The sequence below is a fragment of the Urocitellus parryii genome, chromosome 9 (assembly GCF_045843805.1).
Source record: "Urocitellus parryii isolate mUroPar1 chromosome 9, mUroPar1.hap1, whole genome shotgun sequence".
Lineage (NCBI taxonomy): Eukaryota > Metazoa > Chordata > Mammalia > Rodentia > Sciuridae > Urocitellus > Urocitellus parryii.
The window spans coordinates 45,504,096-45,522,574 of NC_135539.1; the positions used below are offsets into that span (position 1 = coordinate 45,504,096).

An 18,479-nucleotide genomic window follows, 5' to 3' on the forward strand; every position below is an offset into this window, starting at 1 on the left:
TTCAAATTTAGGAAGCTCAAATAGTATTATTAAAAGGAAATCCCTGGGGCAGGGGTGGGGAGTAAACCATCAGAATGAAACATGATGATGATGAGCTCTTAACACCAACTCACCAACGGGGGCGGGGAGGGGGGGGGCAGAAATTAGTAACCATAGGAGATTTATGAGAGATACACATAAAACTTATAGAGGAATATTGGAAATAAAATAAGAGGATAGGAGAAACGGAGATACCAGGATGTTAGTATATTAGTATTCACTATAGAAATACTAATGAAAGAAAGTGGTGTGTCTAGATTAATATTGGACAAGATATGTTTTAAGACAAATACTTATTAGCAGTAAAATGGGTCACTATATGCAATGAAGACTTAATCCACCAAAAAATGTAAAAGTCCAAAACTAATCAAAATATATAAAATATGTAAAATTAAAAATGAAAGAAAAGGCAAAGTTGAGAAATTCAGTTTTATTGGAAATGTTTAGTGTACTTCCTCAGTGGTGTCATTCAGGTGGTGGCATGGATACTGCAGGCCAAATTTGTTGTGATAATCAGGAGCAGAAAGTAGGCAGAAAGATTTGAAAAACTTGCAGTTTGGCCAGAAAATTGGGAGGAAAACTGGGACTAAGAAGGTGTGGTTGTTAAAGGGAATATGGTTGTTAAACAAAATACACACTAAAAGAATGCTAATTACTTCACCCAGAAACAATTGGAAAGATGGCTTGAGGGCATCTCATGCTTAAGGAGTAAAAGTAAAAATTTCTTTGAGAAGACACAATGGGGGAACCTGGCTTACACAGGGAGGTCCTAGGAAGTTGTTGTGCCTTGCTCAGCCACCCATGCAGCCATGGTCCCAGGAGGCTTCACTACGGCCCCAGATGGTGGTAGACTTTGGTGTCAATCATGTGGCCCTAGCTCTGCAGGAATGTAGGATGCTGCAGTTAGGAAGTCATGGAGTCTTTCACTGAGATTTCAAAGAAAGACATTAGAGGCCAGGCAAAGTACAGCAAAGACAGAGTCTTTATGGGTCACCACTGCAAGGGCAATATGTGAAGATGTGAGAAGGACAACAAAGCTGCATTAGAGACTCCCAAAGTTAAGATATGCCAGTAACATGGAACATCTGCCTAAGAAAGCTGAGAATATCCAACAGACACAAGCCAAGTGAGAGGCTATGTAGGCTGCAACCAGCAAAGCCATAGGGGCCTAGCTATGCAAGCCATTTGGAGAGAACATTGTGGTGTAATGTGCTCCAGATGCTGGATTTGGAGCTACAGGACTTGAACTAGCAATCCTCCTGTCTCAGCAGATTATCATTCCAGAGAAATTTTCTCCATCTTTAAAAAGTAGCATTATAGAAAATTTAAAAATTGAAAAAACCTTTTGAATTATTAGATCAATATTTTAAGTGCTAGTATAAAAGTAGGAGTAAATGTTATAGCTGTAAAATGGAATAATAAATCATGACCAAGGAAATATTTAGAGTTGATATAAGTATCCCCTAAGTTTTTTGAAGAAGTGCTTTGTAAATTGTAATATAGGATTATTTTCCTCCACATTTTAAAGGATGAAGTTTGGCTTATAGTTTGGACCACATAATTAGTTGTTCAGTTTAGTAAGGAATATTTCCAGAGTTAAAAAGATACAAATGCAGATGTCTGAAGGAACAAGGGAGGTGAAACACATGAGTGAAACAGGTCATGATGAAATAATTCAGGGAGTGGAAGCCTTGTGGCACAGTGGAGTGAGTATGCCTCCTGAAAAGTGGGCAACCCATCCTAGGTTTTTCAAGAAAAGCTTGGACTCTGGGAATTTATGCAAATTTCACTGATTTGAAAATGTTGATAAGTAAACTGATTCTCATGTAAACATGTTTTAAGTTCAAATTCAGCTTTTAAAGTAACCTATGATTTTTACACAAGGCTTTGTATTCTTATCAAATAATGTCCAAAAAACAAACATCTATGTTTGATTACCCTCAGATATAGGAACAATGGATAAAGACAATGGCCAGCATTTTTCTGTTAGCTTACTGTATTCTAGGCACCCAGTGTGCTTATAGCTCTGTATTCATTATGCCAGTTGATACTTATAAGAAAATTTTAAGGAAAGTTATTATTGTAACCTATAATTTCAGAAAGAAGAAAGAGTGTTGAAAAGTACCTAAGGTCCTAATACTCTAAATGAGTCAAGACACAAACCAGGTCAAAGTCCACAGTAAATATTAGGTGTTTAGTAATAGATGATTGCAGTTTAGTTTAAAAGAGCAATTCTTCCCATTCTGAGGTTCCTGATTCCCTATCTGTCCCCAAATTGATAATAGTCTTATGTGACTTAGTTTAAAAGCCTAATAGAAAACTATTTCCTATTATCAGGGAAAAGAGAGTTTGCTAGAATCATCTTTCAAATTATCAAATCATATAAACTAATTAAGGGGTCACTGTAAGAAGAAAAGTTAGAAAATACAATGCAAATTATTTTTAATATTTAGTTATAATTTGACACAATATCTTTACTTTATTTATTTATTTTTATGTGGTGCTGAGGATCCTACCCAGAGCCCCACATGTGCTAGACAAGCACTCAACCACTGAGTCACAACACCAGCTCCAATGCAGAAATTATTAAAATGACAAATATTTTACATCAAATCTTTATATGTTACACAAAGCACTACATATCCTAAAGTATATTTAAGCTTTAAAATATTTGTTTGACAAAACTATTAGTAGCAATTTATGGACCTTCAAATATTTTAGATTTAATAGATAAAGGATATTTTCAAAGAATGTAAGCACCAAAATATTATGCTGAAAAGACAGTTGAAAAAGGAATTGCAGGATGATGCTATTACATTTTGCGATGTGACCAAAATCTCTTCCAATAGATACGTGTACTAAGGACATATTAAAGATCATCAAATTGAATCTCTTACATTGCATTTTTGTCCTCAAGAATAATAATAAAAAGGGACCAAGAAAGATGAGAGTAATTTTTCACAAGCTAGACATCACATCAATATATTCATAAGGAATATACATTGAAAGCTTATACATTACTAAATCTTCTCATTTAAAAAAACTATCTTTAATAATGTATTAAAAATCAATACAGCATGAACAACATACACCTGCATTCATCTGTCAAAACTCAGCACTTAGGCTCTGCCAAATCCATTTTCAGAAAATGCGTGAACTTTATCAACCCAAGTTAGCAAAGCTTGAAAATATAATGTTCAGATACCAAAACACAGAATACATGTCTAAGGCTGCAGCTGGTGTCCTGGGCCTGTAACACACAACAATATCACAAAACAAAAAGCCATTATAAGGATCTGAATTTAAACACTTTAGGCAAGAACAGCAAGACTGTAACTCATTCTTCAGGTTTAGCACTTTTACATAAGGAATACAAAGCTCCTAATTCCCCTAAAATAACTTTAAAGCTACTGGACTAATATGAGTTACAAAAATTCTTGAGAGTTTGGACTCCTGGACAATCAGTTAATTCACCAAACTACAGAAACCACAAGAAAAACCCATGAAAATACTTTGGATTTTCACACACACACACATGCCCTTTTTTAAAGTTAGTGTCATTAAAACAGCTATGTCAAGGTTTATAAGCCCATTTCCATCCTAAAAATCACAACTGTTTTTAAAAATTTTCAAAGGGGGATTTTAGCAAGGTGTGTATACAAAGCCCTGGAGAAGAGAACAGGGCAGCTGGTGAGCAAGCTGAGAAGGACTCCATTTCAGGCAAGATTTCTCTCTCTCTCTCTCTCTCTCTCTCTCTCTCTCTCTCTCTCTCTCTCTCTTTTTCATAAGGATCGCACTTCTCTGCTTTCTCTATTCTTAAAAGGAAAATTCCTTTATAGACGCTTTGATGAGACAGGGACCTCAGCTCCTAGAGAAATCACCCTTCAATACAATTTGGGGACTTGGGATGAGCTGTAGGCGGCTGCGCATACCACAAAACCTCACCAAGCAGACCAGGGCAGGGGCGCATTAGCTCTCCAGTTCACCCCTCCAGGACCACTCAATTGCTCCCTCTTATTCTCTCCTTAAAGTCAGCTCTCATAGCCCTCTGTATCCCCAAAGGTTCTTGGCATCTATGTTGGAGGCTATGCGGCCTGGTGCTCTCTGAGCCCGGGTTCCTGCCACAAGTCCCCAGCGCCTGAGGTTCAGCACCACTTCCCTGCCACAGCCTCCCCGCGGGTCCCAGGCGCTGCCCCAACCCTTACCTGGGCACGAAGCTTGGCACTCCTTAGTCCCTAGTGTTCTCTGGTAGCAGGCGCTCCTTGGAGGCAGGCGGCTGGGTGGCCCAAAGCGTGGTTGCCTTGGTAGAAATGGGACCTGGCCGCCTGCCCGGGGCGGGGCGGAGATGGATGGGAAGAGTGGATAGGACTCACCTTTGTGAAAGGCGTCTGTTAGGTCCCTGGACCACTGTCCCTATCCCGTGGGAGTTCTGTTCTTCCTCCTGCAGCCACACCACCGCCCCTGGTTAATAGCCACTAACAGTGGCTACTCGCAGGACCCTGGGCTGGACAAAAAGGGGCTTTGAGGCCCCTCTGACTTGGTGTTGGAAGCAAGAGAGCCTAGAGTCGACCCTGGAGCACCCTGGTTTGCAGGATCGCCCATAGGCAAGTGCCTCAAGGGAAGTCTCTTCCTGCTCTGAATGATGTCCAAACCCCAAGGAACTTCCCCCAAATACTTGAGTGCTGGAACCACGAGGATGCAATCTTCTGGCAGTCAAGCTCTGAGCCTGGTAAAGAACCTTGGTTTCATTCCTGAGAGAGCAAGTGGCAAATAAGATCGCCACGGGCATCATTTCACTTTGACAGCCTGCTAAGGAAGCTAGGGCCTGTTAATCACCAGCCCTCTCTGGCCTGCTGAAGTCCAGTGGGCTGGACAAACTGGGATACCCGGTGGGAGCGGGGTGCAGGGATGAGGTACAAGCTGGCTAGATTCCATGAAAGGTAGCAAGGAACATTTTGGGTTATGCTTTTTTCCCTTCACAAGGCAAAGATAACAATCAATCTAAATGGGTCTGTGGATTATATCAAAGGAGAATTATAAATGAGACCAAAAGAGATCATCTAGTCGGAGTCTGCATCAGTCTTAAATGAGGTTGGGGGAATATATATAATTTCTTAATGTTTATATAATTTATCAATATATAACTTCTATGTATAGATTTTATATACATATAAAATTTCTCAATAATCCTGCATTTTCTTATTTTTCTCACATTTCTGCTACATTTTTCATTTTTAAAATCATTCGTGGCTATTTCATGTTCTTTCTTACAGTTGAGAACGGGATCATTTTTTTTTCTATTGTATTTTGAGTATTATTTGCCTATATTAAAATTGCTACCTTACTGTATGTGTATGTGCATATGGATGTGTGTGTATAATATAAATGGAATTATTTGCCAGGATGTCAAAAAGACCTTTGGCATCACAACCTTTCTTGTAAAATAACTTAAAATTTAGTCTCTGAACAGTGGATTTTTAATACAGAGTATATTGAATCAATGGCCTAATGTATAAACAGCTTCAAAATTGCAAGTTTTTTTTAAAGATCACAACAAATATATTTTTAACCTTTTCTGACTGTTTGGGATGTATCTAAGGAAAAAATAAGAATTAACAAGAAAACAGCCATACACATGGTTGTGTCCATACACACAATAAAGCAGCAGTTTTAACATAGGCAAACAATTTTCAAAATACAATTAGAAAAAAAATGATTCAATTCACAATGAAATAACTAAGAAAGATAAAAAATGAAAAATGTAGGAGAAACATAGGGAAAAATAAGAACAATGCAAGACTGTTGAGAAATTTTATATAAGATTTTACTAATTGGAAAGATATAAGCTACTTAAATTAGAACACAAGATTTTTCATGTGCAAACTTCAAGTGCATTACCCTATTTTATATGCATACTATTTCTCGATAATGAAAATATCTATAATTCGGATATCTTTACTAATAAACTGAAGCAAAATAAAATGACTTCTCAAATGTCACAATCTTTGTAATGTCTTTAAGATCATAAACCCCAATAAAGCTCTGTAAATGCTCAGATTAGAGTTTGATCCTCATGGAAGTATCAGAATGAAATTCTGCTGCTTCAAATGGTCTAGACACCATTTACTAGTTTCCCAAGCACAGGACGAACAGGAAGAATAGGATTAGGCTTTGCTCTGCTGGAAGAACCTTCTTGGGACCTTTCTCTCCCTTCTCCCTCCATACTGAATTCACATCTCTTCTCTACTTAACCAAACTGTTATAATCTCTGTTGTGATACAATTTCAAGACCCAGCTTCTCCTTTGAATTTAACATTCACTGGCTTGAACATAACACAACAATCTAGTTTCTTTATCTATAAAACAAGAACAGTAAGCCTAGCCCTAACTTGTTTTGTTTTGCAGGAGATTTTTGAAAATTCAATAAAATGGCTTTTATGAAACTAGTTTCTAAACCACTATATAAATGTAAATATTATTATACACCATAATTTTCTTGTTTTTTGTCCAGGGAAAACTGAAGATATTTTTTTCATAACCAAGAAATAAAATAAAAACTTAAAGAATCCCCCCGGCCCCGCCACCACCATTTTTTATAGTCTGTAAGTTGGAAATAGTTTTAGTTTTGTCAATAACTAATATAATCTTATATGGATTATTCTTTGTATATCTAAGAATACCTGTAAACCACAGTTAATAAAACATTCTCCTACATTCTAAAGTTTTTATAATTTTATAATTAACATTTGTATTATTTATTATGTATGACTTGGGGAGGATTACTAGTTTCATTTTTTTCAATTTTCGTGTTGCCCAGGTAAACTTTTGTAAATAGTCTATTCTTTTCTCACTGGTATAAAATGTCATCAATAAAGTTTGCAAATGTATAAGTTTGTTTCTGAGCTTGCTATTGTGTTCCATTAGTTTATTCTTTGTCTACTTGGGTATAAATCCTGGCTGCCCTCTTTATCATTTGTCTGGCCTTGGCTACTCAGCCTCAGTCATTGCTTAATAATGGTGCCCACTTCACCATGCAGCTGTTTCTGAGCTATCCCTCATTGCTGACCTTAAAGATTTAGGTCTTTCTTATCTTCTAAGTAATTCGCATGCCTCCCTTGCACAGTGCTGCCTCTCTTGACCCTGGGGAACGGAAGAATTCTAAGCAGTTGTCAAGTAGTCCTTGTTTTTCCTAGATATCATGTATCCAGGACAGAAGGGTACAAGTCTCAGTTTGTGTGAGTTCTCAAACCTATGTGGGATTTATATTATCCATGCTTGGCTGACCAGGTTCCTCATTTTCTCTACAAGAAAGGGCACTGAACACTTTACCTAATGCCTTAGTTGAGGAAATATCACCAGGTAAAAAAAAAATTAGAAAAGTAAATCATTTTTAAACGTAATTACCAGTATATTATTATGCTATAAAATTAATAACACATGTTCAGAGACCTTTAAAATTTTAAAACTATCATTCTACTACATCAGTCTACATTTACATAATATTAGCCAAAGTGATTAATTTTCCATCTACTCTCAAGAAATAGGAGTTTTTATATGTCTCACTTTTGCTATTTATTAAGAACCAAGTTTTCAAGATATTTTATAAGAACCCACCCCATATATTAGCTTACCAAATGGTAACTTGAATTCTTAAATGAGAGGTACATTGTTAACTATCAGCAAAAATCTTTTCATCTGAAAATACAAGTCCTCATTAATTATTGTCTAAATTTTTATTGATATAAATAGTTTATAATTAGGTTATGCTTATAGTGCATTTAGATTTTTTCAGGTGCAAAGATAGTGTAACAATTTGACCTACAATAATTGCTGAGAATTTCTTATCAATTAAGACTTACTAAGAGTCTTTACCAGATGACATACACATGGTAGAGCACTAACCTCCAAGATACATAAAGAAAACTTAACAAAAAAGTTTTAAAAAACTTAACACCAAAAAGCCACAAACAACCCAATCAATAAATGGGCTAAGAAGCTGAACAGACAATTCTTAGAAGATATACATTAAATCAACAAATATAGAAAAAAATGTTCAACATCTCTAGTAATTAGAAAAATGCAAATCAAAACTAAGCTAAGGTTTCTTCTCATGCCAGTCAGAATGGCAGTACCAAGAATAAAGGCAACAATAAATATTGGTGAGGATATGGGGGAAAAGGCACACTCATACATTGCTAGTGGGACTGCAAATTGGTATAAGGAATCTGGAAAGCAATATTGGAGATTGCTTAGAAAACTTGGGATGGAACCACAATTTGACCCAGCTCTCCCACTTCTTGGTCTATACCCAAAGGACTTAAAATCAGCATACTGTAGTAATGCAGCCACATCAGTGTTTATAGCAGCTCAATTCACAATCACTAAACTGTGGAAGCAACCTAGATGTCCTTCAATAGATGAATGGATAAAGAAACTGTGGTATATACTCACTGTGGAATATTATTTAGCATTAAAAGAGAATAAAATTGGGGCATTTGCAGGTAAATGGATGGAGTTGGAGAATATCATGCAAAGTAAAATAAGCCAATCCCAGAAAACCAAAGGCCAAATGTTCTCCCTGGTAAGTGAATGCTGATACATAATGGGAAGGAGAAGGCATGGGAAAAATGGAGGAACTTTGGACACAAGGGAAGGAGTGTAGGGAGAGTGCATGGGGGAAGGAAGGGTGGTGGAGTGAGATGGACATCATTACCCTAGGTACATGTATGACTGCACATATGGTGTGATGCTACATCATGTGCAACAATAGAAATGTAAAGTTGTGCTGCAGTTGTGTACAATGAGTCAAATGCATTCTGCTGTCATATATACCTAATTATAATAAATTAATTAATTTTAAAAAGGCTACCAAAAAAAAGTCTTCATTGTAACAGCCCCCAGTTCTGAGTTGCATTGCATGCTGTCACCTGCCTTGCAGAAACAGAATACAGAGCCGCAGCTGCAGACCAGGGAGCTTCAGTACCTGGAGCAGATAAAGCACATCATGTGCTGTGGCTTCAGGAAGGAAGAGTGCATAGACATCAGCACCTTCTCTCTCTCTCTCTCTCTCTCTTTCTCTCTCTCTCTCTCTCTCTCTCTCTCTCTCTCTCTCTCTCTCTCTCTCTCTCTCTTTTGCATGAAATCACCCTACAGCCTGAGAGATGAATTCCTCTGCTGACAACCAAATCTGTATTCTGGAATGGTGTTTTGGAGGAGTTGCTATGATTTATCAAGGGATCCACAAATGCTAAAAAACTATATTCCAAGGGACTAAATCTGGTACACCAATGCATCTCAAGCCTTTTGGGATGGCCTGGGATTCTCCACCAGAAAAGAAAGAGACCTGGGCCCAGTTTATGGCTTCCAGTAGAGACATTTTTGGGCACAACACAAAGATATGGTTTCAGGTTATTCTGATCAAGGATTAGAATGCAAAAAGTGTTTGACACCATCAAAACCAATCCTGAGGCCAGAAGAATTATCATGTGTGTTTGGAAACCAAAAGATTTTCCTCTGATGGTGCTGCCTCTAAGCCATGCCAGTTCTACAAGGTGAATGGGAGCTGTCCTGCTGGCTGTACCATAGATCAGGAGTCATGGGCTTAGGCGTGCCTTTCAGCATTGAGAGCTATGCCCTGCTTACCTTACATGGTTGCACACATCAGGGACCTGCAGCCAGGGGACTTTATGCATTCTTTGGGAGATGCACATATTTAACTAAATCACATTGAGCCACTGAAAATTCAGCTTCTATGAGAACCAAGAGCTTTCCCAAAGCTCAAAATACTTCCAAAGGTTGAGAAAATTGACAACTTCAAAGTTAAAAACTTTCAGATTGAAGGGTAAAATCCACATCTAACTATTAAATGGTTGTTTAGATTGCTTTTAAAGGAGTTGGAAAGGTCTTGTAACTGTAGGGGTTGGGCCTGATGCCCAGGTGAAAGTTTTTTTTTTTTTTTTCCTAAAGAAAAAGGAACTAGGTCAAAAATCTATCTCTGACTTACCAAGTATTCTTCATTAGCTTTTAAGTATGTTACCATTGGCAGACATAACTGCTAATGTTTTAGTAAATCATGTTTTGTTAACTGAGGGAGCATGAAAATCCTGAGAGAAGAAAGTGGAAATTTATATACTTTTAGCAAAAATAGGTAGTATTTCAGTCTCTTGGCTTCATGAAAACTGGTGAGTTTCATTAGTTGTATAAGCGATTCCATTCAATTTTAAAGTAACCCATCCATCTTAATATTTGAGCTTATGAATGCTTACTTGCTTTATATGTTCCTTTAATAAAGAACTGTCTGCAAAAAAAGACTTACTAAATTGTGCATAATAAAAGTATTCCCTCTAGAAAAAAAAGTAGAACAAATCAGAAATAACTTTCCTGTTTTCATATATGAATACACCACCAGGGTAATTCGACATCATGTTCAACCCCAAGAATGGGATCCTAACTAGATCCCATTACGTTATAATCCATGTATGTATAATACATCAAAAATATATTCACTGTTCCATATATCTAAAAAGAACAAATAAAAAATCAATTAAAAAAGAACTATTGCCCCACCAAAATTATATGCCCTGAGAAGGAGATATGTCCATGCCTTTTTCAAATCGTTAATTAAAAACTCTTCTGTTTTTCCCCAAAGACTTTACAATCTTTTTATTCTGGGGTATTATACATTTTAATTTATACCTTCCTATAGAGAGTTCTGTAAAATTATTGATGTAACTGATCTCAAGTTGATTTTACACAGCAGACCCTTTCTTTGCCAACTGTAACTTTAAAATAATTTTTAATGCCTAAAACTTGGAAAATTATTTCTTTTTGTGGATCTCAAATATTTACAAAGTACCCATTTACCATTTGCACAGTCTTAACCATGATCAGAAGAAAGCAACCAAGAACAAAAAATTTTTTTTCTCAGTAGCATGTTTGAATCCTTATGATAATGATGTTGTTGGCAGGCCATAATAATAATTTAAGTGTACATATTCATGAGCACTTGTGTAGTCAGACCTTAAGTTGTCTCTCATTTTCAGAGCAGTGGTTTTGGTATCAGTTCTGTTTTAACCTTTGCTGTGCTGTTTGAGTCTGCCTGATACACATGCCTCCAGTTCCCAGAGGCCTTTTACCCCTCCTTCTCTGGCCAGAGACTTAGTTTTTCTCTTCCTTTCTCTGGATTTTAAATATCACAGTTGCTGTCACAGCACATCTGTTCCCCAATGGGGGTTGGCCTAAGGCAGGGCTGGGAGAAAAAAGAGGAAAGGAGAAAAAAGGATCTCTTCCATGCCTACTAGCATGCAGAGGTCCCTCTACCAGACCTGTAGTGAGAATAAAGGGCTCTCTCCTTGAGTTTGTATGGCCTGTTTCTGAATTTTGATGCCATCTCAGATCAAAGCTGGAATACAAAGGATGGGAAAACAAAGAAGAAGAAAACCCCTTTACAAATCATTACTCAAGCTTTACTTTTAGTTCCCCAATAATTTCTTCCACTCCATCTTGGCTGACATCCAACGTTCAGGATCTTGAAGAACACAACTGAAGGCTGAACAAAGGATGAAAGTTTAACCAAGGCTCAGCTGTGCACTCCCCAGCCCAGGTGCTCTGATGATGATGCTTCTACAATGCTAATTACATTAAAATTAGTAAAAACATATGAAAAGAAGTAAGAAGTTATTGGAGGCAGACCTCTGTACAATCTGCTCAGTTCCATCTTAGAGGAAGATCTGAGGAGGAATTGGAGACAGATTTGTGATATCTGTGAAGACTGAGGTCACGGGAGTAAGAATTTGAAGGAATTTCTGTGAACTACTATAGTGTTGCCTCTTTTGCTGGCCATTGAATTGAGTCAGAGTAGGTGTCCAATCAGGTTAGTACATATCCATTCCCTGTTTACTTGATAGCATTGCTGCTTGAAGGAATGCTGAATGGGAAACTTGAAAATCCTTCTTGTAATGTCCTGGGTGATTTTGTGTTGGATACCAGCCCCAGGCAATCTGCTGCTTCCATCATCTTTCTGTCCCCAATGCTGAGCCATTGGAGTTAGGACTTGGTAGCAATTATACTCTAAGGCTGGTTGTCTATAAAATAAGTTATTCTTACAGTTTTATTTTTATATTTCAAAATAAAGTCTCAATCACAGTTTTATCAGCTAATAGCTTTAGCTAATAGTAAATATGATATGAAAAGTTGTGCTGTACATGTGTAATAAGAATTGTAATGCATTCTGCCATACTTTATTTTCATTTTGTGTGTGTGTGTGTGTGTGTGTGTATGTGTGTGTACTGCTGGGGATTGAACCCAGGGCCTTGTGCATGCAAGGCAAGCATTCTACCAACTGAGCTATATCCCCAGCCCTCGCCATCCTTTATTTTCTAAAAAATCAACAAAATTAATTCTAATTTTTGATAAAAAATGATATCAAATCATATCATCATTTGAAAAATTTGGGTCCAGTCACTTCCAGCGTGCTAGGAGCTCACGGCGGGCGTTGGGCGTGCTTTGGTTTAGTGGCTCCATCCATTTTGGCCGTGGTTCGAGGTCGCCGCTAGGGCTTGAAGTGCCCGCCAAGTGGGAACTGGCCAAGAACCATGCTGCCCGGTCCACTTCGGCTTTAAGGCTAGAGGAGGGTCTCCGACCTTTTTCAGCTTGCTGACGGCATCCAGCCCGAGGCAGCCATGGCCACGGGCTTCTCCGCCCTTCGGGTCCAGGACGCTGGGTTCCACCACCGTGGCGGCCGGTGGGACCGGCACTCGCGGCGGTTTTTCTTTCGGGACTGGAGCATCTAGCAACCCTTCTGTGGGGCTCAATTTTGGAACTCTTGGAAGCACTGCAACTCCAGCAACTAGTCTACTTCTTCTGGTGGTTTTGGAACTGTACTCTTTGGATCTAAGCCTACCACTGGGTTCACTCTAGGAGGAACAAACACAGGAATAGCAACAACTATAACTACAGGACTAACTCTGGGAACACCAGCCACTACATCTGCATCTACAACTGGCTTCAGTTTAGGATTCAATAAACCTGCAGCATCTGCCACACCATTTGCTCTTCCTATTACTTCTACCTCAGCAAGCGTCTCACTCTTTCATCTGCTCTGACATCAACTCCAGCAGCATCCACTGGATTTACTCTAAATAATCTGGGAGGAACAACAGCCACAACTACAACTGCATCAACAGGCCTTTCTTTAGGGGGAGCCTTAGCTGGTTTGGGAGGTTCACTTTTCCAGAGTACAAACACAGCAACATCAGGACTTGGACAAAATGCTTTAGGCCTGACTTTGGGAACTACAGCAGCTACTTCAGCTGCAGGCAATGAAGGCCTCGGTGGTATAGATTTTAGTAGCTCATCAGATAAAAGAGTGATAAAACAGGAACAAGACCAGAGGATAGTAAGGCACTGAAGGATGAAAATCTACCTCCTGTCATCTGCCAGGATGTTGAAAATCTCCAGAAATTTGTGAAGGAACAAAAACAGGTCCAAGAAGAAATTAGTAGAATGTCTTCAAAAGCAATGCTTAAAGTACAAGAAGATATTAAAGCTCTGAAGCAACTTCTATCGTTGGCTGCCAGTGGATTACAGAGAAACACTCTTAATATTGATAAATTGAAAGTAGAAACTGCTCAGGAGTTAAAGAATGCTGAAATAGCTTTAAGAACCCAAAAAACACCACCTGGACTTCAACATGAAAATACAGCTCCTGCTGACTACTTCAGAATCTTGGTTCAGCAATTTGAGGTACAGCTCCAACAGTACAGACAGCAGATTGAAGAACTAGAAAACCATCTTGCCACCCAAGCAAATAATTCACATATAACCCCTCAAGATTTGTCAATGGCTATGCAGAAAATTTATCAAACATTTGTAGCTTTAGCTGCACAACTTCAGTCTATTCATGAAAATGTAAAGGTACTCAAAGAACAGTACCTTGGCTACAGAAAAATGTTCTTGGGAGATGCTGTAGATGTATTTGAAGCCAGGCTAGAAGAAGCTAAGAAGTGGCAGAATGCACCCAGAGTTACTACTGGACCAACCCCTTTCAGCACCATGCCAAATGCAGCAGCCGTTGCCATGGCTGCAACACTTACGCAGCAGCAACAGCCTGCTACAGGTCTGAATGCATTCAAGTTATAGCTTCTTACTGTTCAAATGCTGAACATTTATGTGCATTTTTATAAGTCTTTCTTTTGTGTGAGCCCTGAAAAAATTTCTATGAACAACTGTTTCAGTACAGTTTAAAAATTGTGATCGACACAATTATAAACACACCTGACAAAAAATGCAGGGTAGTCTAGCAATAATTATACATCAGATATTGACTATTGTGAATTAACTCAATGTTATTTGCCGTATTGCTATAAATACCCTTTAGACTATGATGTTTCACTACTGAATTACATTTAAGAATACCATTAGGTTCTAAAATCATGATTGTATCATTTTTTGTTTCAAAGTCAGATATAATCCATCCATACGTTGCATTTTTCATGTATGATACTGATAGATGGTGCATTCTGACCTTTTTCATACATAATGATTGCAAAGTACCCACATTCAGGATGCAGTGTGATTTTATTGACTGAAGATGTGTTGAAGATCAGTAAATTTGCTTTATGTACTTTGACAAGAAACAGAATACAGGTCCTGTAAGCCAAATTTTGAAGACTATACATACATGAGAATTATTTGTTCCTTTTCAAAATAAGGGCTCATGGACATAAAAGAAAGTAAGTAGCAAGAGCAAGAAGAGGACGTTTTGAGATTTGGATTGCATGTTAAGTAGGAAGTGGGGAGTTGAGCAGATGAAAATAGTGAAATATTAGATCTTTTTAGTCCTTGGTTTAATTCCACTTCTAATCAGAGAAAAAATTTTGTGGTGTAGTTCTACAATATTTCATTTGGTCCTTGGAAAGTAGGAAAACTTTCTTTATTCATTTTTGTCAGGCTTTAACTTAGGAAACTATACTCTTAATGGATATTGAATTTTTTTCTTCAATCATTAATTTTTGAGGCTTGTTTATTTTACAGCATGTGTCTTCTGAGAATTCCATATAATCTGGTATTAAATTACAATACAAAAATAGTTTTAAAAATACATATTTAGGTTGCATTCAAGCTGCCTGTACCAGAGAAGCATTTTATGGTAACTGTTGGCAGTTTAACGAATTCTTCTTCACGTTTGGAAAAAACATAATGACTAGATATCAGTAAAGAGTTGATGATGCATCTATGCCAAATCCTCCACATTCCATGGCTGGACACATGTGAATAGTGGCTCACATAGCACTATCTAGTAGCTCTCTAGCTGGCTGGAGTATAGGATTGTATTCTCTCAAGTTATGGAGAGGAAAAATCATAATGGGATTGATTGCTTTGAAGAATCAACCCCCAAATTACAACCATTAGTTCTTAATGATTATTTAACCAGCTAATCAAATCAACCATGGTACCAGTTTACTTTTTAGAGCCAGTATTAATTCTAAAGAAGATCAGATTAGCATGGCTGTGGTTAAGTATTCATTAAATATAATTGATTTCCAATATAATAAAGCTTGAGAAAAGTCAGTTATCTAAAATTACTATGGTAAATAAGTAAACTTGAAGCAAAATTACCTGTCGAGGTTGTTTTGGTTTTTTTTTTTTTTTTTACTTTTTTGAATGTAAACTTAACTAATTTAGAGGAATTGATAGGTTTTCACTCATATATTTTGGGCTCATGGACATAACATGTATGTTCATTCTATAAATATGAGTTCCTCCTATATGCTAGTTTCGGGGGACATAAAAGTAGATGTAGAAATACGATCTTTGCTCTCTGTGGTAGTAGAGAATAATAGCTTAATTTGGAGTAATTATTCTGAGGAGCTTTTTGCTTTTATACTTTAATTTTATCTGTGAGTTTTGCCAAGTTGGTAAGTTTTTTTGTTTTTTCTTTTGCCAGGGGAAATCTTAAGACTTTAGTGTTCTTGCAATTTTAGAGCCTTTAGGAGCTTTCTGATAACGTGGCAGGAATCAGAATGTTTTAGCCTTAACAGTCTTACAGTATTATTACTTTTGAGTTGTTTGAATTTCTAGAACTGAAAAGTACAGAAGTGACAGTAATCTTGTATTATGTCTTTCCCTTTTGTTTCTCTAAAGGTCTCCCAAGCTCTGTAGTTCATTCCTTTATACCTTCCCATTCAGAATGCCAGTGGTTTTAGTCACCAGTCATGTCATCCTGATTACGACATTTATAAGCTCTGTTGGTTAAATAACAGTTTTAAGAGTTACAGCCCACTTAGTAATGTCCCTGTTTATTGCATTTATATTTTGTGTCCAAGGAGTTATTCCTTGTGCCTTGATACTTTCATGAAATCTTTTAAGTGCCAATAACAAATTCTAGACCATCTAGATGAAGTGAGATAGAACTTGTGCACTGTTTTTATACATCACTGTTGATCAAGGTTTGAGTTATCAGATTTGGTTTTATTTGCATATAGATTCTTGATTTCATTAGAAATATGGCACAGAACAGATAGCTTCTCTTAAACTACTGGTTTCTGAATGTTGTCTTAGAGTCAGGGGTTGGACTTAAAATGACTTATTAATCCTTCAGCTTTTTTTTTTTAATGTTGTTGGGGATTATATCCAGGTTCTCATTCATATTAAACACACACTTTACCACTGAGCTACACTCCCAGAGTCCAATTTTTTTTTAAATGAACAACATACAATAGGACTTAGGCATGTGTGATTTATGGTGGTTTGTTCTGAAGCCTGAAGAAAATTGCTGAAAAACCAGCAGGCTATTTAAGTACGAAATGAGTATCAGTACATGGATAAGTTACATGTTGGCAGATCTTTAGTATACTTGTTCACAAATGCCTCAAGCCTCCTACGAAGACATTAGGCTGTTCAGTATAATTTTAATTTAGGATGGATTTTTAAAGCATTGTACTAGGATTGGATTTTGCCATTGTGTTTTGACCAATGTACTTGATGCTTACCTCATGATTTTTCTCATGTGACTTAACTGCTGTTTTTAAGGAGAGCTGAGACATTTATTAGAAATTCCTACTTTCTAGCTTTTAGTGACAGTCTGGATATTTAAGGTGTAGTGTTAAATAGGGAACTTCAAGTATTTTATCCTAGTTTCTTGTGGTTTTGTGATTTTATTGTATTCAATAACCAAAGGAATGTTCCCCATCAAATAAGTAAGTAAAGTTTTCAAACTGGGGAAAAGGCATTTTTGGTTTTTTAAGAAAAATTACTATTTTAAAAAATGACTTAGGAGTTAACTATACTAACTACGTTAGGTATTTTTAGTGACCATAGAAAATTATAAAAAAAAAAGTTTTAGCACTTTAGTCCTTTTCCTGTGAATGCAGTTTTACTTTTAAGAAAGAAAGTAGAATTTATTCTGGAAAATATGAATGACAGTGCTAAATCTCATTTTGTTGTGTGTGAATATATCTTATGGTAACTTTTGTAAAATGTTACTCTACATAAAGATTTCACTTTGGGCAGTCATTGGTATATATTACTATTAACTTGGTTTTATTTATGGAACTAAGAGCCTCTCATTAAATGATTATTCAGATTTTAAAGCAGACTTGAATTGTTTACGTAACTTTTGCCTGAAAGATTTTGATTCTGCTTTCTAATAGTGAAACTAATATATATGGTGGCCAGAGTGCAATATATGCTAATACTTTGGCATGGGAGATATTTATGATGAGTTTTTACTATTAAAAAATGTTATACATTTGCCTACTAGTTTTATAAATGATGTTGCCTTCAAAATTTGTATGAAGGTCCAAAACTCAAACTTATGCAATGGAAAGTCTTGTCATTGTTAACTATATGAGTTCTTGATATCCTGAATATTGATGATTAGAGAAACTATGTTCTGTTGCTCTAAAAAACAGACCCACACACAACAACAACAACAAAAAAACATGCTATTTGAGTAACTCTTATGACTTATAAGGCTGAGGGCTGTGGTGTGCATTGTTCTTTAGGGTCTTCCACCAGCAGTGCCTCCTTTTAACATGTGACACTTAAGTCTCTCTATGTTAAAGAAACTGGACATGTGTTTTCTACATATTATTTTTGTTAGGAATAAAAAAGGTAATATGCTTATTTTCTTTTTTCTATAGTAACATTTTACAAAAGAGCTGCTAGGCAGGTATTATATTCTCAAATTGATCTCAAACTGGATGTAAAAGCTTAAATCCTTTTTTATTTATTTTTTTAATAGTAGTATAAGAACTCTGGCCGCTATTAGTTATTAATCTTTATTTTCTGGATAGAAGCTATTTGAAAAGTCCAGTTTCTGTCCCAGTGTGTAGCAAAATGTAGTTCCTCGTTTTTTTGTTTTTCTTTTTTGTTTTGTTTTTTAATGCTTTATAGTTTTACACTACCTTTTGAATATACAAACCTCATTCATCATTGAA

The 18,479-nt window shown here is 36.8% G+C and overlaps 2 pseudogenes; both read left to right on the forward strand.

Annotated features, from left to right (window-relative positions):
- Positions 1-8,956: 8,956 nt before the first annotated feature.
- LOC113178444 (thymidylate synthase-like) lies at positions 8,957-12,697 on the forward strand (annotated as a pseudogene).
- A 22-nt stretch (positions 12,698-12,719) lies between these two features.
- Positions 12,720-14,178, forward strand: LOC144256987 (nucleoporin p58/p45 pseudogene; annotated as a pseudogene).
- The last annotated feature ends 4,301 nt before the right edge of the window (positions 14,179-18,479 follow it).